The 22,705-nt window shown below is 42.0% G+C and overlaps 1 protein-coding gene across 1 annotated transcript in view; it reads left to right on the top strand.

Moving 5' to 3' along the window:
- The first annotated feature begins 6,814 nt into the window (after positions 1 to 6,814).
- The window catches only part of TMC2 (transmembrane channel like 2), a 97,516-nt gene continuing 81,625 nt past the window's right edge, over positions 6,815 to 22,705 (top strand). The window contains exon 1 of the mRNA XM_061436760.1: positions 6,815 to 6,955. The gene's annotated coding sequence lies outside the window, so the exon portion shown is untranslated. The remainder of the gene's footprint in view (positions 6,956 to 22,705) is intronic.

The following is a 22,705-nucleotide window of genomic DNA, read 5'->3' as shown; positions in this document are numbered from 1 at the left end:
GAAAGGGAACCTTCATACACTGTAGTAAGAATGTGAATTTGTGCAGCCTTTGTGGAAAACAGTATGGAGGTTTTTTAAAAAACTACCATATAACCCAGAAATTCTATTCCTGGGTTTTATCTTTAAAAAACCAAAAACACTAATTCAAAAAGATACATGCACCCCAATGTCCATCACAGCATTATTTACAGTTTCCAAGATGTAGAAGCAACCTAAGTGTCCATCAACAGATGAATCGATAAAGAGGATGTGGTCTATATACACAACGGAATACTTCTCAATCATAAAAAAGAATAAAATCTTGCCATTTGTAGCAACATAGATGGACTTGGAGGGTATTATGCTAAGTGGAGGGCATCCCTGGTAGCTCAGACAGTGAAGAATCTGCCTGCAAAGTGGAAGAACTGGGTTTGATCCTTGGGTCAGAAAGATCCCCTGGAAAAGGGAATGGCTACCTATTCCAGTATTCTTGACCGGAGAATTCCATAGACAGAGGTGACTGATGGACTACAGTCCGTGGGATCACAAAGAGTCAGACACAACCTTCGCCTTTCTTTCATGCTAAGTGAATTAAGACAAACAGAGATATCATATATAAGTCAGATATATGATATCACTTATATGTGGAATCTGCAAAACACAACAAATGTGAATATAACAAAAGAAACAGACTCACAGATGTAGAGACCAAATTAGTGGTTACCTGTGAAGAGATGAATCGGGGGAGGGACGACATAGGGGAAGAGGATTAAGCTGTACAAACTATTATGTATGAAATAAGCTGCTGTTAAGTCACTTCAGTCGTGTCCGACTCTGTGTGATCCCACAGATGGCAGCCACCAGGCTCCGCCGTCCCTGGGATTCTCCAGGCAAGAACAATGGAGTGGGTTGCCATTTCCTTCTCCAATGCATGAAAGTGAAAAGTGAAAGGGAAGTCGCTCAGTCGTGTTCGACTCTTAGCGACCCCATGGACTGCAGCCCATCAGGCTCCTCCATCCATGGGATTTTCCAGGCAAGAGTACTGGAGTGGGGTGCCATTGCCTTCTCCATGAAATGAGCTACAAGGATATATTCTACAATATAGGAAATATAGCCAATATTTTATAATAACCATAAGTGGAGCATAACCTTTAAAATTGTGGATCACTGTACTGCACACTTATGATTCATATAATAGTGTATATCAACTATACTTCAATTTAAAAAGAAAAGAAAATATTTGTGACTCCTATTGGGGACAAAATCACACTTTTTGGGGGGGAAATGCTAAATTTTGGTTTAAGGCAAGGAAAAATGAAGATACAATGTTTTCCCCTATTCCTGTTCTCAGACCCACAAAATTCCATTCATGAATCTTGGAGTGCCAGGGACCCCAGGTTAAGAACAGAGAATGCTGAGGACTGTGATCACCTTTCAGAGGCACCCTGAAAGGTGGTTTCCAACCCAGCCAAATCTGCCCTTTTTGAAGCCAGGCAGCAGTGGGAAGAGCTGGCGAGCAAGTGAGCAGATGGTGCAAACAGAAACAGTTCCTCAGAGTGGGCTCAGGGCTTCCTTATCAGGATTCAGATGCAGACTAATCTGAATGTCCATTGGTACCCTGGGAGTTTGTGTTTTAAGTAAAAGTCCTGGTGATAACTTTCACAAATATCCTATCATTTCCCCAGTGCCTGCCCCAACCAGGGACCCAAGATGGAGGGAAAGAGCCCTGGGAAGCTCCTCGCACCTCCCCTGGCTGGAGTAAAAGTGGCATCACTGTCGGGAAATGAGCCAGCAGCTTCTGGCCCCTTCAGGGCCCCTTCGTGTGTAAGTGATGCCTGTAACCCGAGACCGCAGCGCCTCTGCAGAGAAACCTGAGCAGAGGACTGTGCAGCCGGATTGAAGGGCTGGGAACTCACCGCCTCCTGCCCCACCTGTCTCCCAAACTTCACCCACCTCCACGTTCAATCTCAAACAAGCCAAGGAGCTTTGGCTACCAGGAAAGGAAGCCAACCACCATGAGAGCCCCAAAACATCCCAGGCTGAAGCTGTCCGTGGACGAGCGAGACTTGTGAGCTGGCCTGGGGGCCGACAGAGCCCTGCGGACCATGAGCCATCAGCTAAAGGGCCAAGGGGAGGAAGGTGAGTTTATCCTCATCTCTGCAGAGCCCCCTCCCAGGTTTCCTGGGCAGCAGGGGACAGGGAAGCAGACGGGATGTTTTGCAGGACCCAGGTTTGAGTTGCAGGGCCTGCCACTTGCTTGCTGAGCAACCTCAGTCTGGTTATCCAAACTCTCCCTGCCTCATCCATGAGCAAAGGCAGCCATAGCCTCTTTGAAGGGCTGTTGGAGGGATTAAAAACAGCCTGTGCCTGCATTAAGGTTGAGTGACAGAGGCCATCGGTGCCCGCCGGGCTCATTCAGCCTCCCCTGCCTTGGTAACAGTCACCTTTCCTTAGCAATCCTCTCCACAGATTTCTCTTTCTCTCTGTGGTTGTGGAGATGTTCTGACCTCACAAGTTTCCAGGGTGCCAGAGAAATGTCAGAACGATGGGCCCTAGAGCTTGTGGAGCTAAACAGTTGGAGCCCAGTTCCCTCTGAGACCCTATCAACCTGCTAAGGGTCCCCACGGAGAGATGGGCAGAGTGGGGAAGGGCGCTCTCCAGAGGTCAGCCATTCACACCTGTTCCATCTCTTACAGGAGGAGGTGGCACGAGGGGGCGGGCAAGGAGCGGCTCTCTGGGCACAGGTGAGAAGGGGTGAGGTATCCTGGGGAGCTGAAAGTCCAGCCATCCACTCAACCTTCTCTTCCATCCTCCTGCTTCCTGCCTTCCCCCCGACTCACTGTAAGGAGCTCTCCCAAGGCAGGTATAATAGTTCAATTGGGGAGGAGGGCAAGGGCTGCTAGAGAGGGCCTGCCCTCAGCTCTGAGAGTGAGTGATACTGAGTTGAGCCTCAAAGATCAGTGAACATTCACCAGCTTGTGGGGTCGGGATGCCATTCCAGGCAGCCGGTAGGGAGTGAAGCCAGAGCTCACACCCAGGCAACCTGACTCCAGAGAACAAGCTCTTACCCTCACAAAGTGCCAGCAGCAGTGGGTCACCTTCCCATCTGAAATGTGGACACAGCTCCTCCGTGGGCCAGTGAGGGTTTTGCGCAGAGGGGACAACCTGCTCCAGGAAGAGCTGAAGTCACAGGTGGAAAACCCTCCAGTGCCATCAGGGGAGCTTGAGCCACACCCAGGGGTCAGGCACCCTGCACTTCAGGTCAGGAGACATGTGGTTATGGTACGTTTTCTCCTCCTTGCGTCCCAGGCAGGGCCCTGCTTGTAGGTGAGGAAGCAGAGACTCAGGAGGCAATGGACTTCTTGGGGGAGGGTGTTGGGAGAGATCCCCCTCCTCATTCCCAGGAGAAGGACTTGTCCTGACCCCATGCTGACACATGGAGCATAGGGGATCTGGCCCCAGGATCTACCCCATTGCATCTGCCAACCCCTTCCCTCTTGCACCTACTACTCACCCACTACTTGGGGCCTGAGCCCTTGGTGAGGCAGTCCATAATGGGGTTGGGGGGACACCCAAGAGCAAGGTGTGTAGCAGAGCTATGACTCTGGGCAGAGAGAGAGGCTATGGAGGCACCACTAGCATCTCAACACTCCTTCCTGCCCCCGGAGCTGCCACATGGCCACTGTCCCTTCTCCCCACCCCCCCTCCTCCCTGTCTAATCTTCCCATCCCTCCAGAGTGTCAGGAGCGACTGTGAGAAAGAGCACAGTATCCCAGTGGGGCTGGATGAGGCCCTGTCCTCATGGAGGGTCCAAGCCCTGGGTAACACTGTGTTGATGCTGGTCAGGTCCACATTCCATTTCCCTGCTGTCTTCCAATTTCTGTCCATTCTCCTCCCATCCCAACTCCCCCTCTGCCCCCCTGAAGAGGTAGGCCTTGCGGGGGCCACCTGTGGGCAAATGGTCCTGAAATACAAAGTCATTTTGCCTAAAACACAAACCTTTTTCTACTGAAATATGCTGCATACACATCTCTCCCCCCTTGCCATTTTCCCTTGTGCAGAGGAAAAAGGAATTGAGTGAAAATTTTCACTTCAGGGACCCCAGTGGTCAAGGGATGCAGTGAAGTTAAATAATGGGAATTCATTCAATGAACTGAAACCCAATTACATAAAGATTTCCATTTTAAATCTCCTCTGGAGTCACCTCTGAGGGACCCAAATCCTATTCCTTCAGCTTCTGTTCTACAAGAAGGAAAATATATGTCTGAGAATACAAAGTGTGTTTCTCAAAATAATTATAATTTTTTATTCCATCCATCAAAAAGGAGGGTCAGAATTCTCCCTTCTCTTGTATCATTTGGTGAACATACTTAACTGTGAGGAACTGGAGTGTGAGCCAGACACACTCGGTCTCCCAGCTTCTCTCTTTTCCTTTCAGCCTATTTTTCGTTCTGAATTTTTCACTTGAGTCAGGTGCATACACGTGAGGAGGCCTGTTAAGTATAAGTGAGTGCGTTCAGGGCTTGGAGTTCTTCCTAATGTGACAGCTGTTCTCCCAGCTCCTAAATTATGCATTATGTGAACTCTATTGAAAACTATGAAAGAAAAACTAAAGCAGTTTGCTTTCTGTGAAAAAAAGGTTAGGGAAGATTGAAAGGCAAATTCTGGCTTGCTTTCCACATTCCACATGAATTTCATTCAGCTGGGAAATGAGATTACATTAGGAATTACAGTTTGGAAAAAATTTATGAACCCTCTAGTAATGTCTACAGTGCTTGGAAGAATGCCTGGCACAGTTCATTACCAAAGAGAAAACCACTTCTTAGCTAATTGAGGATACACAGTTCAGAAGAGAACACAAACATATATTGACTTTCTTATCCAGTCTTTTCAACCAAGACTGGAAGCAGTCAGATGAATCATTAATCCCTTGCCCCCTGTCTCTGTTCCTCTGCCCTCTCTGAGAGCAGAGCTCAGTTCTAGAACTCTTCCCTGAGATCACAGCTGTGGTGACACACACTTTTTCACACTCCTTCCCACATCTTTGGAAAGAGTAGATTTGTTTCTGTCCAAAGCTTTTCCAAGCACAGCAAAGAGCATCTGTAGGACAAACCCATCTTTCACTGGCCAATGCTAACCATCTTCCTAACTTGATGAGTTATTATTACACCTAAAGAATTTGTTGTTACATTGTCTTACCCAAAACCCTCTTCCCCTAAGAGGTAAAAAGGTTAGGGGAGGAGTGGGTGAAGAAAACCTTCCTGCCACACATGTGACTGTCTATCTCTGAGTCTGTAACTAGCATTCAGTACTTTTCAGTGTGTTTACATCAGGTGTCTCCACCCTCAACAACTTCTTTAGTGCTGCTGTCATGATCCTTTGATGTGATCACATCTGGTAGATGCTCCAGTATTATATTTTCTCCCTGTAGATTTCCTCCTGCTCCCCAAAGGTATGCATTGCTCTCTGGGCAACCTCCTCTCCCCATGCTCCCTGCCGCAGCATCAGTCATACCCAAGACTCAGCTCTGCCCTGGTCACCTACACCCCCAGACTGCTTGGCATTTTCACTGGGGCCCTTTAAACCCCCATTTCCTCTGCCTGGAATCTGCTCATCTCACCACCAACTCTCTCTATTTCCAGCCCTTTCTTTTCTTGACAAACCCTTGTTCATTCTTCAACATTCAAGGAAAACATCAGTTCTTTGTGAAGCATTTTCAACCATCCTAGCCATAATTCATCACTCTTCCTCTATATTTCCAAGATCTTTTTTCCTTTAGTTCATCTTTTATTCCTTCTTTTTAAAAGATGTTTACCTAAATTATTGTCAAGAGCTGGCTCCCTAAATATCACCAACACAGTCTGTTGATAAGACAAAACTGATTTAATGCTTACAGCAAGCAAAGTCTTGACAATATCTCACAGAAGGAAAATAAGGTCAGAATTTATTAAGAAATAGAAGTTTGGTTTAGGATAGGACTTTCAAAGTGAGGGCTTAATTAAGATTGGGTAAGAATCACAATATAACAGTCCACAACAAACAGCAAGGCCAGGATTTTGAATCAAAGCATCAAAAGGATCTTAGGGGGCAAATTAGCGTCTGTGATGATTTCTGCTGAAGAGCTGATGGGTCTCTGAGAAAATTCTATAATGAGCAATCAAGCCATTTTCCAGGCAGGATATTCCTGGAAAAATAGTCAGTACTTTGGCCACCTCATGCGAAGAGTTGACTCAGTGGAAAATACTCTGATGCTGGGAGGATTGGGGGCAGGAGGAGAAGGGGACGACAGAGGATGAGATGGCTGGATGGCATCACCAACTCAATGGACGTAAGTCTGAGTGAACTCCAGGAGTTGGTGATGGACAGGGAGGCCTGGCGTGCTGTGATTCATGGGGTCGCGAAGAGTCGGACACGACTGAGCGACTGAACTGAACTGAACTGAATGAAGACAGAAGCACAACACGTCATCTTCATATAGACACTAAGGTATAGTTTGATTTCTGTGTCCAGGCTGCGTATAGGAAAATGGTTTCAGTTCTCAGTTTCTCATTCTTTAGCCTGAACTGAAGGACTAGCCACTAATAGCTGAGAGTACCAACCCAGATCTTCACTGCTGTTTAAGGTGTCATAAGTATGTGTCAAGTATCTGCTGATGGTCCTTTCAAACTGTGTGTCAGGTTCTCCAGTTCCTTCTGATGGAGGACCCTTTGCTGGATCATTTGACACACAGCAGCTGTGCAACAGCTTCAAAGCCCTGGAGTAAGAGGATTATGGCCAGAGTGTGTGTAGCTCACTTGTCATGCAGGAGCCAAGTGCTCAGACTGAACAAGAGAACAGATCTCATGCCCAACAATGAGGAGGAGTCCACAGAACTATGCATGGGGCCATTGGGCATGTTACCCAGCTTTATGATATCTTCATTTACTTCCTGGATCTTTTCAGTAATGTTCAAGATCTCTGAGTGGCCTGTAGGAATGTAAGTACAACATTTTTTCACATAACCTCTCATTCTGAACCTCTCCGGAGGTTCCAGTCTTGGTGGCACTGCCTGAGTCCTATAGCTTTTCCTCTCTATGTTAGCATGTAAGGTTCCTCATACTATCTGGGCTTCTTGCAAAGTATGAAATGAAGAGTTCTGAAGAGAGAAGAGAGGAATCCAGAATTCCTGTAGAGTGGTTAGGGTTTCAGTTCTGGAATCAGGGCCACTGTTTCTCCTTTTTCAGTGAAACTACCAACTGATCTCTTTTTCCTAGCAGACAAACCAATGGGCCAAAATGGACCTTAGGTAATGTCAGAGGTGATCTTGAGAGTAGGGATTAGTGTACCAATGTAACAAGTTCCTGTCCAATTTGTGGGTAGCAGCTAATAGACTTCTGTGCCAGATTAAATACCAGTCATTGGGAGTCGCCCAGTAATCTGGTTTTGGCCAAATACTCCTAAGGGATTATCAAATAATGCTGTAAAATTTTGACATGATTCATGAAGAATAGTCTGGTGTCAGGCAGTGAATTTTGTAGTATCAAAGATCATTGGTGGGAGGGGCAGGTGTCAAAAGAAAAATGATATATCTTAACTTGTAACATCTGTGAATGTGAGATACTCTCCTGCCACTACCTGTTCCCTGATCCCCTTCCAAGTTCTATTTCAGTGAAAGTTCAGTTGCAAAGACTAGTTATCACAAAAGGACCCCAAGTATTATTTCCGTAGAGGCAGGATTTCTGGCCACTTTGCCTGCTGTGAAGTTTGCCAACTAAAAAGTGAGTCCAGCTACCTAGAAAACCAACTGATTTTTTTACAAGGAACTGGGACCAAGCAAAGCTGGTTGGTTCCCAAGAGAAGCTGGCATTTTCACCAGTTCATGGGTAAATTGTAGCTGATATGAGAGTCATGGGCTTCCCAGGTAGCTCAGTGGTAAAGAAGCCACCTGAAAAATACAGGAGATGCAGGTTTGATCTCTGGGTCGGGAATATCCCCTGGAGGAGGAAACAGCAACCCACTCCAGTGTTCTTGCCTGGGAAATCTCATGGGGACAGAGGACCCTGGAGGAATACAGTTCATGGGGTCACAAAAGAGTTGGACATGACCAAGCGACTAAGCAATAGCAACAACATGAGAGTCATACCAAGGAAGGATAAGGATGCAAACAGCAATATTAGAAATAGGGATTATAAATAACACAGTGAAATGTAGACTTAAGTGAATAAGAGGATAGAATATAGGTAAAAGAACAGAAAGCCGAGGAGTACAGATTATAAAGTAACAATCTGTGATCTTGTGCCATGGATCTTGGGCATAGCTGTCTACATCCAAAGGCTGTCTGCTTCAGGATGGCTCCTGAGAACCCTCAGTCTGAGGTCACCAGTAAGGACAGTCTTCCAGTAATTTGAGGATGGTTTATGTCTCTTTAGTTGAAGGACATGAGTCTAAGAATCAAACCACTTAAGCATTTCATTACTGTGCTAGTTGTTAACAGAACCTGACAGAGTCCTTCCAGACAGGGTTCTGAGAAAGTAGAAACCTCTACAAAGTTTTCTTTGTAGAAAATAGAAATTCTGGCCCACAGCTGAGGTTTCAAGAAAGCTGTGGGGATACAAGTAGTATCTGGAGGTAACAGAGACATAAAACAGCTAGGTTAACTTTTAACCATCAAAAGTGAAATATTTCATAGCAATAATGAAATTGACAAGAGTTTGCTTCCATAGCACTCAAAACAAACACAGTTAAGGCAATCTTTGAACAAAATATCTATAATGATTAAGTACATTTTTATAGACAATGAACATTATGTCAGATTTATAGGTGGTTGAACAGATAAAGACATGTCTTTATAGATAAAAATATCTTGAAGTATAATACACAATTTAAAACATATACACACATACCAGGACATACCAAGCATATAAGAAAAATATTTCAAGACTATATCAAGTAAAGATATTTCATAAATTTGGAGTAGGTCCTAAGCATCTGTATTTTAATAAAACTCCATAGGTAAGGCTGATGTTCATCTCCAGTTGAACACTGGAGGTCAGATGAAGCACTGATCTTAAAAAGTTAGCTTCAAAATTTTAAATTGCTATCAAATAAACATCTTAAATGATAACTGAATTGTGACTGATAATTATAGTACTGCCTAACAGGAGAAAATCATCATCAGGACTCTGATAAATAGGAACAAATCATGGCAGAAAAATCACTGACAAATCTCTAGGAGCAGCCCATAGAGCATACAATTGCTGAAATATTTATTAACATTTGACCTTTACCAGTTTAACCTAGAAAAGTCTCAGCATCTGTTCTGATTGACACCTCTTCCCGTGAAACTCCAAATAATTCTGCCAGGAGCCAGCGTGAGGAGCTCCACCCGTGGCAAAGGTCATGAGGAAGGAGGCCCGTGTAACTCCAGTAACATATCGAATAACCCTAATAGTTTCTGGCTCGTCTCTTTTTTAGGAAATGGAAGAGCAAATCTTTGTGACTTCCCAGGGCCATCTGGGAAGTCACAAAGATAGTTTTAGATACAAAAGATATTCTGAAAGTAATTATACTTCATTTTACACTTCCAAATCAGCCTTAGGAAGAAAAATGAAATCAAAATTTTTCAGATTTGATGGGAATTCCCTGGTGATCCAGTGGTTAGAACTCAGCACTTTCACTGCCGTGGGCCCAGGTTCAATCCTTGGTCAGGGAACTGAGATCCAGCAAGCCACGCAGTGCAACCACAAAAAAAAAAAAAAAATAGGATTTGAACACAAGATAGGATCATGGGTGCCTTGGAAACAGTATTTGGCTATTTAGTTGAAAGTGACAAAAAGACTTTAAAATATATATATATATATATACTTAGAAGGTAACATGATCACCTACGAGAACCTTAGCACTTTCAAAAATGACGAAGCTTTGTTTCCCCTAAATAACCAAAGCCATAATGAAATCAAGACAAAACACAGAAAATTATTGTGGGAAGACTCAGAATCTTTGCTATATAGGCAGATAAGTGATGGGAGGATCCTTTATACTATAGATGAAGGCAACAAACAGTAAACAATAAAAATAAACAGAAACAAGCCCATCAAAATTGAGCAGATTTTGTCAGAATTTTAACATGCTTAATAGCTTCTCAGACTCATTATTTACTCATCTATAATCCAAGGCCAATAAAATTCACTTTCCATGACCTTTCTGTTATTTCCTGTAACCATTCAGGTTTTGCCCTTCACCATGCTCCTTTTGCTCTGCAACAACCTGTTATATCATTTTAGGACAAACCTATTCCTTTTCCCTTAACAAAAGCACATTTCTTTACTTTGCATACAGAGTTGTACCTTTCTGTCAGAATGAATCATGGTAGAGTCTCACTGAGTTATGACCCTTAACTGAAGAAGCTTTTGGTTCACAAAACAAGCTGGGAAGATGGAGACTTGTCAGGTGTCACACATCAGCACTTTAGACTAGCAGAACTCATGAGTACACTAACACAACTTTCTACAAACAAACTCAACCCACACATAATTTTTCAAAGGGAAAGGAAGGTACATGTTCATTTATAGACACGAAGCTATTACTTCTATGTAGCATATTTTTTAAAAAGAAGCAGAAGTATATATACTTAAAATGATGGCGATTTTTAGTCACTAAGTCGTGTCCGACTCTTGCACCCCCATGGACTGTAGCCTGCCAGGCCCCTCTGTCCATGGGATTCTCCAGGCAAGAATACTGGAGTGGATTGCCATTTCCTTCTCCAGGGGATCTTTCCGACCCAGGGATTGAACCTGGGTCTTCTGCACTGCAGGCAGATTCTTTACTGACTGAGCTATAAAGGAAGCCCATACTTAAAATAATGCTTAGCAATCATGGACAGAAGAGCCTGGCGGGCTATGGTCCATACTATCACAAAGAGTTGAACACAACTGAAACAATTTAGCATGTAGCACAATCAGTGTTTTAGAATTCCATCTTATTTAGAATGAGATAAGCATCCAATGAATATTCATTAATTCCCTTTAATATCAGTCCAAAGTTTCAAGATCTTGGAATTTTTTAAATTAATTAATTAATTAATTTTATTTTTGGTGCTGGGTCTTTGTTGCTGCCTTCAGGCTCTCTCTAGTTGCAGGGAGCTGGGGCTGTTCTCTACTTGCAGTGCACAGGCTTCTCATTGTGGTGGCTTCTTCTTGTTGTGGAGCACTGGCTGTACAACACACAGGCTTCGGTAGTTATGGATCATGGGCTTAGCTGCCCTGCAGTATGGGGAATCTTTCCAGACCAGGGGCCAAACCCATGTCCCTGCATTGGCAGACAGATTCGCAACCCCTATACCACCAGGTAAGTCCTAGATCTTGGAAATTAATCTTATAGCTGGGATACTATAAAATAGAAATACTAATGAAATCAAATGTTCATAATAATGAATCAATTTAATTAAGCACAAATTTAGGTACTTCATAATTTTAAACATGATGCAGAAATAATGCTGAAAAAACGAGGTCCATTGGAGGAGTGAATGACAAACAACTCCAGTGGTTGTCTCAAGAACCCCACGAACAGTATAAAAAGGCAAAAAGGTATGACACCAAAAGATGAGCTTCCCAGGTTGGAAGGTGTTCAATATGCTACTGGGGAAGAGTGGAGCACAAATCAGTGAACTAAAATGGACAGGAATGGACAAATTTAATTCAGATGATCATTATGTCTACTACTGTGGGCAAGAATCCCATAGAGGAAGTGAAGTAACCCTTATAGTCAACAAAAGAGTCCAAAATACAGTACTTGGGTACAATCTCAACAATGACAGAATGATCTCAGTCCATTTCCAAGCAAACCATTCAACATCATGGTAATCCAAGTCTATGCTCCAACAACTCTAATACCTAAGAAGCTGAAGCAGTCTGGTTCTATGAAGACCTACCAAGACCTTCTAGAACTAACACCAAAAAAGATGTCCTTTTCATCATAGGAAATTGGAATGCAAAAGTAGGAAGTCAAGAGATACCTAGAGTAACAGGCAACTTAGGCCTTAGATTACAAAATGAAGCAGGACAAAGGCTAACAGAGTTTTGTCAAGAGAGCATGCTGGTTATAGCAAACACTCTTTTCCAACAACACAAGAGATGACTCTACATGTGGACATCACCAGATGGTCAATACCAAAATCAGATTAATTATATTCTTTGCAGCTGAAGATGGAGAAGTTCTAAATAATCAGCAAAAACAAGACTTGGAGCTGACTGGTTCAGATCATCAGCTCCATATAGCAAAATTCTGGCTTAAATTGAAGAAAGTGGGGAAAACCACCAGCTCATTTACATATGACCCAAATCAAATCTCATATGATTCAGTGAAGGTGACAGATAGATTCAAGGGATTAGATCTGATAGACAGAGTACCTGAAGAACTATGGATGGAGGTTTGTGACGTTGTACAGGAAGCAGTGACCAAAACCATCACAGAGAAAAAGAAATGCAAGAAGGCAAAGTGGCGGTCTGAGGAGGCTTTACAAGTAGCCAAGGAAAGAAGAGAACTGAAAAGCAAGGGAGAAAGGGAAGGATATACCCAACTGAATGCAGAGTTTAACATAAAAGCAAGACTAGATAAGAAGGCCTTCTTCAATGAACAATGCAAAGAAATAGAGGAAAACAATAGGATGGAGAAGACTAGAGATCTCTTCAAGAAAACTGGAGATATCAAACAAACATTTCATGCAAGAATGGGCATAATAAAGGACAGAAACGGTAAGGATCTAAGAGAGGCAGAAGAGGTTGAGAAGAGATGGCAAGAATACACAGAAGAATTATACAAAAAGGTCTTAATGACCTGAATAACCATGATGGTGTGGTTATTCACCTAAAGTCAGACATCCTAGAGTGTGAAGTCAAGTGGGCCTTAGGAAGCATTGCTGTGAACAAAGCTAGTGAAGGTGATGGAATTCGAGTTGAGCTATTTCAAATCCTAAAAGATGATGCTGTTAAAGTGTTGCACTCAATATGTCAGCAAATTCAGAAAACCCAGCAGTGGCCACTGAACAGGAAAAAGTTAGTTTTCATCCCAACCCCAAATAAGGGCAGCACTAAAGAATGTTCTAACTACCAGACAGTTTTGCTCATTTCCCATGCTAGTAAGGTTAGGCTCAAAATCCTTCAAGCTAGGCTTTAGCAGTACTTGAATCAAGAACTTCCAGATGTACAAGCTGAGTTTAGAAAAGGCAGAGGAATAAGAGATCAAATTGCCAAGATTTGTTGGATCATAGAGAAAGCAAGGGAATTCCAGAGAAACAGCTACTTCTGTCTCATTGATTATACTAAAACCTTTGACTGTGTGGATCACAACAAACTGTGGAAAATTCTTAAAGAGATGGGAATACCAGACCATCTTACCTATCTCCTGAGAAACCTGTATGAGGATCAAGAAGCAACAGTAAGAAACTTACATGGAATGGACTGGTTCAAAATCAGGATAAGAGTACAACAAGTCTGTATATTGTCACTCTGTTTAACTTCTATGATGAGTATATCATGTGAAATGCTGGGCTGGATGAATCACAAGCTGGAATCAAGACTGCTGGAAGAAATATGAACAACCTCAGATATGCAGATGATACCACTCTAATGGCAGAAAGTGAAGAGGCACTAAAGAGCCTCTTGATGAGGGTGAAAGAGGAGAGTGAAAAAGCTGGCTTGAAATTCACCATTCAAAAAACAAAGATCATGGTATCCAGTCCTATGACTTCATGGCAGATAGAAGGGAAAAAAGTAGAAGCTGTGACAGATTTTCTATTCTTGGGCTCCAAAATCACTGCAGATGGTGACTGCAGCTATGAAATTAAAAGACGATTGCTTCTTAGAAGGAAAGCTATGACAAACCTGGACAGTGTATTAAAAAGCAAAGATAGCACTTTGCCAAAAAAGGTCCATATAATCAAAGCTACGTTTTTCCAGTAGTCATGTAGGAGTGAGAGTAGGACCATAAAGAAGGCTGAGTGCCAAAGAATTGATGCTTTCAAATTGTGGTGCTGGAGAAGACTTTTTAGAGTCCTGTGGATATCAAGATCAAACGAGTCAGTCTTAGAGGACATCAACCCCAAATACTCATTGGAAGGACTGATGCTGAAGCTGAAGCTCCAGTACTTCGGCCACCTGATGTGAAGAGCTGACTCACTGGAAAAGAACCTGATTCTGGGAAAGATTGAAGGCAAAAGGAGAAGAGGGCAGCGAGGATGAGATGGTTGGATAGCATCACCAACTCCATGGGCATGAACTTGGGCAAACTCCAGGAGATAGTGAGGGACAGGGAAGCCTAGCATGCTGCAGTCCATGGGGTCACAAAGAGTTGGACACAACTTAGTGATTAAACAACAACAGAAATAATGCCAGTATATTTAATCAATGAACCAATGTAAGTTTAGGAAGAACCTAAGTAGAATAAAACTACAATATTGCATTATATTTAATGCTGAAAAATCAAAGAAGATACAGGATGATTGGGGCTGTTGCACTGGGATGACCCAGAGGGATGGTACGGGGAGAGAGGTGGGAGGGGGGTTCAGGATGGGGAACACGCGTATACCCGTGGTGGAGTCATGTTGATGTGTGGCAGAACCAATACAATATTGTAAAGTAAAAAAATAAATAAAAACAAACAAACAAAAAACATGTTTGTTCTTATTAAACCAGAAGTATTAAACTAATTCCCCTGGAGTAGGAAATGGCAACCCACTCCAGTAATCTTGCCTGGAAAAATCTATGGACAGAAGAATCTGGCAGGCCACAGTCCGTGGAATTGCAACAAGTTGGACACAACTCGGTGGCTGAGCACGCACACACACATGCATTAAATTAATTCATTTGCCAAATGCTTATTAAATTCCTAGGATTTTTTGGAATATTTAATTTATATAAACACACTGATATCTTATGAACCAATCAAATGAGCTCCTTTATTTTATTATTACTCATGTATTTGTGTATGACTGCACTGCATCTTCAGTGCTGCATGTGCACTTTCTCTGGTTGTGGTGCCTGAACTCTAAGGCTTACAGGCTTCAGTAGTTGTGGCTTACAGGCTCTAGAGAGCAGGCTGAGTAGTGGTGCACAGGCTTCGTTACCCAGTGGCAAGTGGAATCTTCCCAGACCAGGGATCAAACTCATATCACCTGCATTGGCAGGTGGATTCTTAACCACTGGACCACCAGGAAAGTCCCTCCTACAAATTTTGATAATTTATTTTCATTTAAATTTAGTTCAAAGTATTTTAAAATTTCTCTTGAGACTTCTTTATCCCATATGTTATTTAAAAGTGTGTTGTTCTATCTTCAATCATTTTAGTATTTTTTAAGTTATCTTTCTCTTAGGGATTTTTAAGTTAATTCCATTGTGATCTGACAGCATATTTTGAATAATTTCTATTCTTTTAAATTTGTTAACTTATGTTCTATGGGCCAGAATGTTGTCTATCTTGGTAAATTCTTTAAGAAGAGTGTATGTTCTGCTGTTGTTGGATGAAATGTTTTATAAATGTCAATTAGATTCACTTGATTGGTGGTGCGATTCAGTTCAATTATGTCCTTACTGATCTTCTGCCTGTTCTATCTTTCAGTTACTGATAGATGTGTGTTGAAGTCTCCAGCTGTAATAGTGGATTTGTCCATTTCTCCTTGCAGTTTTATCAGATTTTGCCTCACATATTTGGGTGCTCTGTTGTTAGGTGTGTAGATATGAGAGATTGTTATGTCATCTTGGAGAACCAGCCTGTTTACTAGTTTTTTAAACTTTTTATTTTGTATTGGGGTATAGTCAATTAATCAAAAGTGTTGTCACAGATTCAGATGAACAGCAAAGGGACTCAGCCATACATATACATATATCCATTCTCCCCCAAATCCCCCTAATGCCCTACTTTATCCCTAGTAACTTTCCCTGCTCTGAAATCTGTTTTGTCTGAAATTAGTACAGTTATTCTAGCTTTCTTTTGGTTACTGTTACCATGATATTTTTTCTCCATTCCTTTACTTTTAGTCTATATGTGTCTTTATATTAAGTGGATTTCTTATAGACAACACATAGTTGTCTTTTTTAATTCACTCTGACAATCTGTATCTTTAATTGCTATATTTAGACCATTGACAACATTTACCATATTGGCCACAGGACTGGAAAAGGTCAGTTTTCATTCCAACCCCAAAGAAAGGCAATGCCAAAGAATGCTCAAACTACCACACAATTGCACTCATCTCACACGCTAGTAAAGTAATGCTCAAAATTCTCCAAACCAGGCTTCAGCAATATGAACTTCCTGATGTTCAAGCTGGTTTTAGAAAAGGCAGAGGAACCAGAGATCAAATTGCCAACATCCACTGGATCATGGAAAAAGCAAGAGAGTTCCAGAAAAGCATCTATTTCTGCTTTATTGACTATGCCAAAGCCTTTGACTGTGTGGATCACAATAAACTGTGGAAAATTCTGAAAGAGATGGGAATACCAGACCACCTGATCTGCCCTTGAGAAATTTGTATGCAGGTCAGGAAGCAACAGTTAGAACTGGACATGGAACAACAGACTGGTTCCAAATAGGAAAAGGATTTCGTCAAGGCTGTATATTGTCACCCTGTTTATTTAACTTATATGCGGAGTACATCATGAGAAACGCTGGACTGGAAGAAACACAAGCTGGAATCAAGATTGCCGGGAGAAATATCAATAACCTCAGATATGCAGATGATACCACCCTTATGGCAGAAAGTGAAGAGGAACTAAAAAGCTTCTTGATGAAAGTGAAAGGAGAGTGAAAAAGTTGGCTTAAAGCTCAACATTCAGAAAACTAAGATCATGGCATCCGGTCCCATCATTTTATGGGAAATAGATGGGGAAACAGTGGCTGACTTTATTTTTCTGGCCTCCAAAATCACTACAGATGGTAACTGCAGCCATGAAATTAAAAGACGCTTACTCCTTGGAAGGAAAGTTATGACCAACCTAGATAGCATATTCAAAAGCAGAGACATTACTTTGCCAACAAAGGTTCATCTAGTCAAGGCTATGGTTTTTCCTGTGGTCATGTACGAATGTGAGAGTTGGACTGTGAAGAAGGCTGAGTGCCGAAGAATTGATGCTTTTGAACTGTGGTGTTGGAGAAGACTCTTGAGAGTCCCTTGGACTGCAAGGAGATCCAACTAGTCCATTCTGAAGGAGATCAGCCCTGGGATTTCTTTGGAAGGAATGATGCTAAAGCTGAAACTCCAGTACTTTGGCCACCTCATGCAAAGAATTGACTCATTGGAAAAGACTCTGATGCTGGGAGGGATTGGGGGCAAGAGGAGAAGGGGACGACAGAGGATGAGATGGCTGGATGGCATCACTGACTCGATGGATGTGAGTCTCAGTGAACTCCGGGAGTTGGTGATGGGCAGGGAGGCCTGGCGTGCTGCGATTCATGGGGTCTCAAAGAGTCGGACACGACTGAGCGACTGATCTGATCTGATCTGATCTGACCATATTTGTTGCTGTTTTCTATTCATTGCCCTTGTTTTTTGTTCCTATTCTTGTCTTCCGCTCTTTTTCCTGTATTTTGTGGTTTTTGATTGAGCATTTTCTATGACTCCAGTTTCTTTCCTTTGTAGCATATCAATTACACTCCTTTTTCACTTTTTTTTAGTGGTCGTAGAGTTTGCAATATACAGTTAGGACAAAGTCAAGTCCACTTTCAAACAAAACTATACCTCTTCATGGGTAGTGCAGGCACCTTATGACAGTGTTCCCAATTCCTCCTTCTCATCTCTTTAACATTGTTGTCATTCATTTCGCTTACCTATTAGCTATAATCATCTAATATATTGTTGCTATTATTATTTTAAACAAACTCATCTGTTAGATTAAGAATAAGAAAAATAAAATATTTTACCTGTCCTTTGTTCCTTCTTAAGTGCGCTTACTTTATGACCTACGTCATTTTCTTTCTCTCTGAAGAACTTAACATTTTTTGCAAGGTAAATCGACTCAACTTTTGTTTGTCTGAGAAAGTCTATTTCTCCTTTATGTTTGAAGAATAATTTTGTTTAATACAAGATTAGGCTGTGGGGGTTTTTTTTTTCTTTTATTGCTTTAAAATATTTCACCTCACTCTCTTCTTGCTTGTGTGGTTTCTGAAGAGAAATCTAATGTAATTCTTATCTTTCCTCCTTTATAGGTAAAATGAGTTTTTTTCTTCCTCCCTCTGGCTTCTTGCAAGATTTTCTCTTTGTCTTTGATTCTCTGTAGTCTCAATACAATATGCTTTTAGATTAAAGCATATTGGCATTTGTTCTTCCTGTTATTTTCTGAGCTTCCTGCATCTGTGGTTTGGTGGTTGTCATTGATTTTGGACATTTTTCAGCCATTATTGCTTCAAATAGTTCTATTTTTTTCTCTCTTTCTTCTCCTTCTGGTATCCCCATTACTCTATGTTACACATTTTGTGATTGTCTCACAATTCTTGTGATATTCTGTTATCTTTTTTATCCTTTTTTCCTCTTTGCTTTTCAGTTTTGGAAGTTTCTATTGACGTATCTTTCACTCAACTGATTTTTTCCCCTTAACTATGATCAGTCTACTACTGAATCCATCAAAGGTATCCTTCATCTCTCTTATGGTGTTTTTTGTTCCGATCATTTCCTTTTGATTCTTTTCAAAAGTTTGAGTCTCTCTGCTTACATTACCCATACGTTTTTGTATACTGTCCACATTTTCCATTAGATTTGTTAGCTTATTAATCATAGTTATTTTTAAATTCTTGGCCTGATAATTCTAAAACCTCTGCCATATCTGAGTCTGATTCTGATGTTTTCTCTGTCTCTACAAATTTTTTTTTTTTTTTTTTTTGCCTCTTAATGTCCCTTGTAATGTTTGTTGAGAGTCAGCATGATGTACTGGGTAAAAAGAATTGAGGTAAATAGGCCTTTAGCATGAGGTTTTATTTTTGTCTGGCTAGATGTTAGATCGTGTTCACTGTTCATTGTAGTTGTAGGTGTAAGAGGACCCAATTTCCTTTAAAGTTCTTGTTCTTGTCTCTCCAGATGTTTTGAGTTTACTTGGGAACTCCTTTTTTTTTTTTTTTTAGTCTGAGCCTTGCAATTCTTTCCATTGTCATCTCCTGTCATTGTATCAGAATTCTGTTGATGTAGCGGTGAGATACGGGGCAGGGGAAGTTCTATAATCTTGTGACTAGATTTCAGTCTTTTGTGAGCCTGTGCCTCTGGGCTGTGACCTTCACAAATGTTTCTCAGCCTTCTCCTGCTAGCCTTCAGTGAGACAAATTATCTAGAGGTCTGGAGTAGGGTACTTCCCTTCCTCCAGGTCAGTTAAACTGGTAAACTCTGGTCAGTTAGGCTCACTCTGGGAAAATAGTTTCCCTGGAGCCTAGGTGTAAAAGAAAAACTCAGTTTTTTCTTTCCCACCTAGGGAAATACCCAATTCTTCCCTACTGTGAGTTTCTTCCCTGTGTGTCTCCTTTATCACTTACACAGAATACTTCACTTCTGACATTTCACCAGATGTGTGGATAGTTTTCCTTATAACAAACAATTCTCAATGACATTGCTGGGTGTCCCACAATATAAGTCAACTGTGACACTACCTACCCAAAGATAGCATCAGACCCCACAGACTCATTTCCTCAAGACTACAACCCACTTCAGACACCAATCACAAGCCCAGGTGCTTCTGACCAACCAGCTATAGATCAAAGTTTCCAAAGACCCCCTCCTTGTGTTCAGTTATATTTGCTAGTTTAGCTCACAGAACTCAGAGAAATATTTATTTACATTTACTAATTTACTAACGGACATAATAAAAAATGGGCTTCCCTGGTGGCTCAGATGGTATCTGACTGCCAATGCAGGAGATGTGTGTTTGATCCCTGGGTCAGGAAGATCCCCCGGAGAAGGGACTAGTTACCCACTCCATTATTCTTGCTTGAAGAATTCCATGGACAGAAGAGCCTAGTGAGCTACAGTCTATGAGGTTGCAAAGAGTCAGACACGACTGAGCGACTAACACAACAACAACATGGTAGAGAATGGGCTTTCCAGGGTACTAGTAGTAAAGAAAATGTTAGTCGCTCAGTTGTGTCTGACTCTTTGTGACTCCATGGAGTGTAGCCCTCCAGGCTCCTCTACCCATGGAATTCTCCAGGCAAGAATACTGGAATGGGTTGCCACTCCCTTCTCTAGAGATATTCCCAACCCTGTGATTGAACCCAGGTCTTCCACACTGAAAGTGAAGTCACTCAGTCGTGTGCAACTCTTTGCAACCCCATGGACTGTAGCCTACCAGGATCCTCCATCCATGGGATTTTCCAGGCAAGAGTACTGGAGTGGGTTGCCATTTCCTTCTCCAACACTATAGGCAGATTTTTTACCATCTGAGCCACCAGGAAAGCCTGCTAAAGAATCTTCCTGCTAATTCAGGAGACACAAGAGACACAGTTTTGATCCCTATGTCAAGAAGATCCCCTGGAGGAGGGCATGGCAACCCACTCCAGTATTCTTGCCTGGAGAATCCCATGGACAGAGGAGCCTGGTGGGCTATAGTCTACAGGGTCACAAAAAGTCAGACATAATGGAAGCAACTTAGCATGCATGCACATGATAAAGAATACAGATGAAGAGATACAGACAGCAAGTCTGGGAGTTGGGGTAGGTCACCCTCCTGGTCTGTGGATGTGCTTACCCATCTGGAAGCTCTCCAGATCCACTGTTACTGGAATTTTATGGAGACTTCCTCACATAGACATTAGCATTTTTTACCTTCCTTTCTAGCCCCTCTCCCATCTCTTGAGAATGGGAGTGGGGTGGGGATGACAATTCCAAGCTTCTAATCATGGAGTGGTTTTTCTGGTGATCAGCCCCCGTCCAGCCATTCAGGAGCCCACCAGAGTCACCTCTTTAGAACAATAGATGCTTCTCATGCTATTAGGGTTTTACAGAGATTTTGGGACCTCTGTGCCAGAAACTGGGGACAGAGACCAATACACATTTTCCATTATCTCACAATAGGCCTTTTTTAAAGAGAACAGGACACTCTGAGTTACTTTTCATGTTTTAAAGTAACAACTTTCTCCTCCCTCTGCTAGAAGCACCAGGGATTTTTCTCCAGTCTCCCCAGTGAGAACCTGTTAGGGCACTCAGGAGGTAAAACTCATTTAAGTGTGCCCCTTAGGCAAAGGAGAAAGGGAAAGATATACCCATTTGAATCCAGAGTTCCAAAGAATAAGAAGGAGAGATAAGAAAGCCTTCCTTAGTGATCAATGCAAAGAAATAGAGGAAAACATCAGAATGGGAAATACTAGAGATCTCTTCAAGAAAATTAGAGACACCAAGGGAACATTTCATACAAAGATGGGCACAATAAAGGACAGAAATGGTATGGACCTAACAGAAGCAGAAGATATTAAGAAAAGGTGGCAAGAATACACAGAAGAAATGTACAAAAAAGATCTTCATACACACTGAGGAAACCAGAATTGAAAGAGACACGTGTACCCCAATGTTTATCACAGTGCTGTTTATAATAGCCAGGACATGGAAGCAACCTGATGTCCATCAGCAGATGAATGGATAAGAAAGCTGTGGTGCATATACACAATGGAGTATTACTCAGCCATTAAAAAGAATACATTTGAATCAGTTCTAATGAGGTGGATGAAACTGGAGCCTATTATACAGAGTGAAGTAAGCCAGAAAGAAAAACACCAATACAGTATACTAACGCATATATATGGAATTTAGAAAGATGGTAACGATAACCCTGTATGCGAGAAAGCAAAAGAGACACAGATGTATAGAACAGTCTTTTGGACTCTGTGGGAGAGGGAGAGGGTGGGATGATTTGGGAGAATGGCATTGAAACATGTATAATATCATATAAGAAACAAATCGCCAGTCCAGGTTCAATGCAGGATACAGGCTTCTTGGGGCTGGTGCACTGGGATGACCCAGAGGGATGGTATGGAGAGGGAGGTGGGAGGGGGGTTCACGATGGGGAACACATGTATACCCGTGGCGAATTCATGTTGATGTATGGCAAAACCAATGCAATATTGTAAAGTAATTAGCCTCCAATTCAAATGAATTAAAAAAAAAAAAGATCTTCATGACCCAGATAATCACGATGGTGTGATCACTCACCTAGAGCCAGACATCCTGGAGTGTGAGGTCAAGCAGGCCTTAGGAAGCATCACTATAAACAAAGCTAGTGGAGGTGATGGGATTCCAGCTGAGCTATTTCAAATCCTAAAAGATGATGGTGTTAGATTGCTGCACTCAATATACCAGCAAATTTGGAAAACTCAGCAGTGGCCACAGGACTGAAATAGATCAGTTTTCATTCCAATCCCAAAGAAAGGCAATGCCAAAGAATACTCAAACTACCACACAATTACACTCATCTCACACGCTAGCAAAGTAAATGCTCAAAATTCTCCAAGCCAGGCTTCAGTAGTACATGAACCATGAACTTCCAGATGCTCAAGCTGGATTTAGAAAAGGCAGAGGAACCAGAGATCAAATTGCCAACATCCGTTGGATCATAGAAAAAGTGACAGAATTCCAGAAAAACATCTACTTCTGCTTTATTGACTACGCCAAAGCCTTTGACTGTGTGGATCACAACAAACTGGAAAATTCTTCAAGAGATGGGAATACCAGACCACCTGACCTGCCTCCTGAGAAATCTGTGTGCAGGTCAAGAAGCAAAAGTTA

Source organism: Bos javanicus, chromosome 13, assembly GCF_032452875.1.
Source record: "Bos javanicus breed banteng chromosome 13, ARS-OSU_banteng_1.0, whole genome shotgun sequence".
NCBI lineage: Eukaryota > Metazoa > Chordata > Mammalia > Artiodactyla > Bovidae > Bos > Bos javanicus.
The sequence above is the reverse complement of the archived record's forward strand: the minus strand, read 5'-3'. Positions and strand labels throughout refer to the sequence as shown.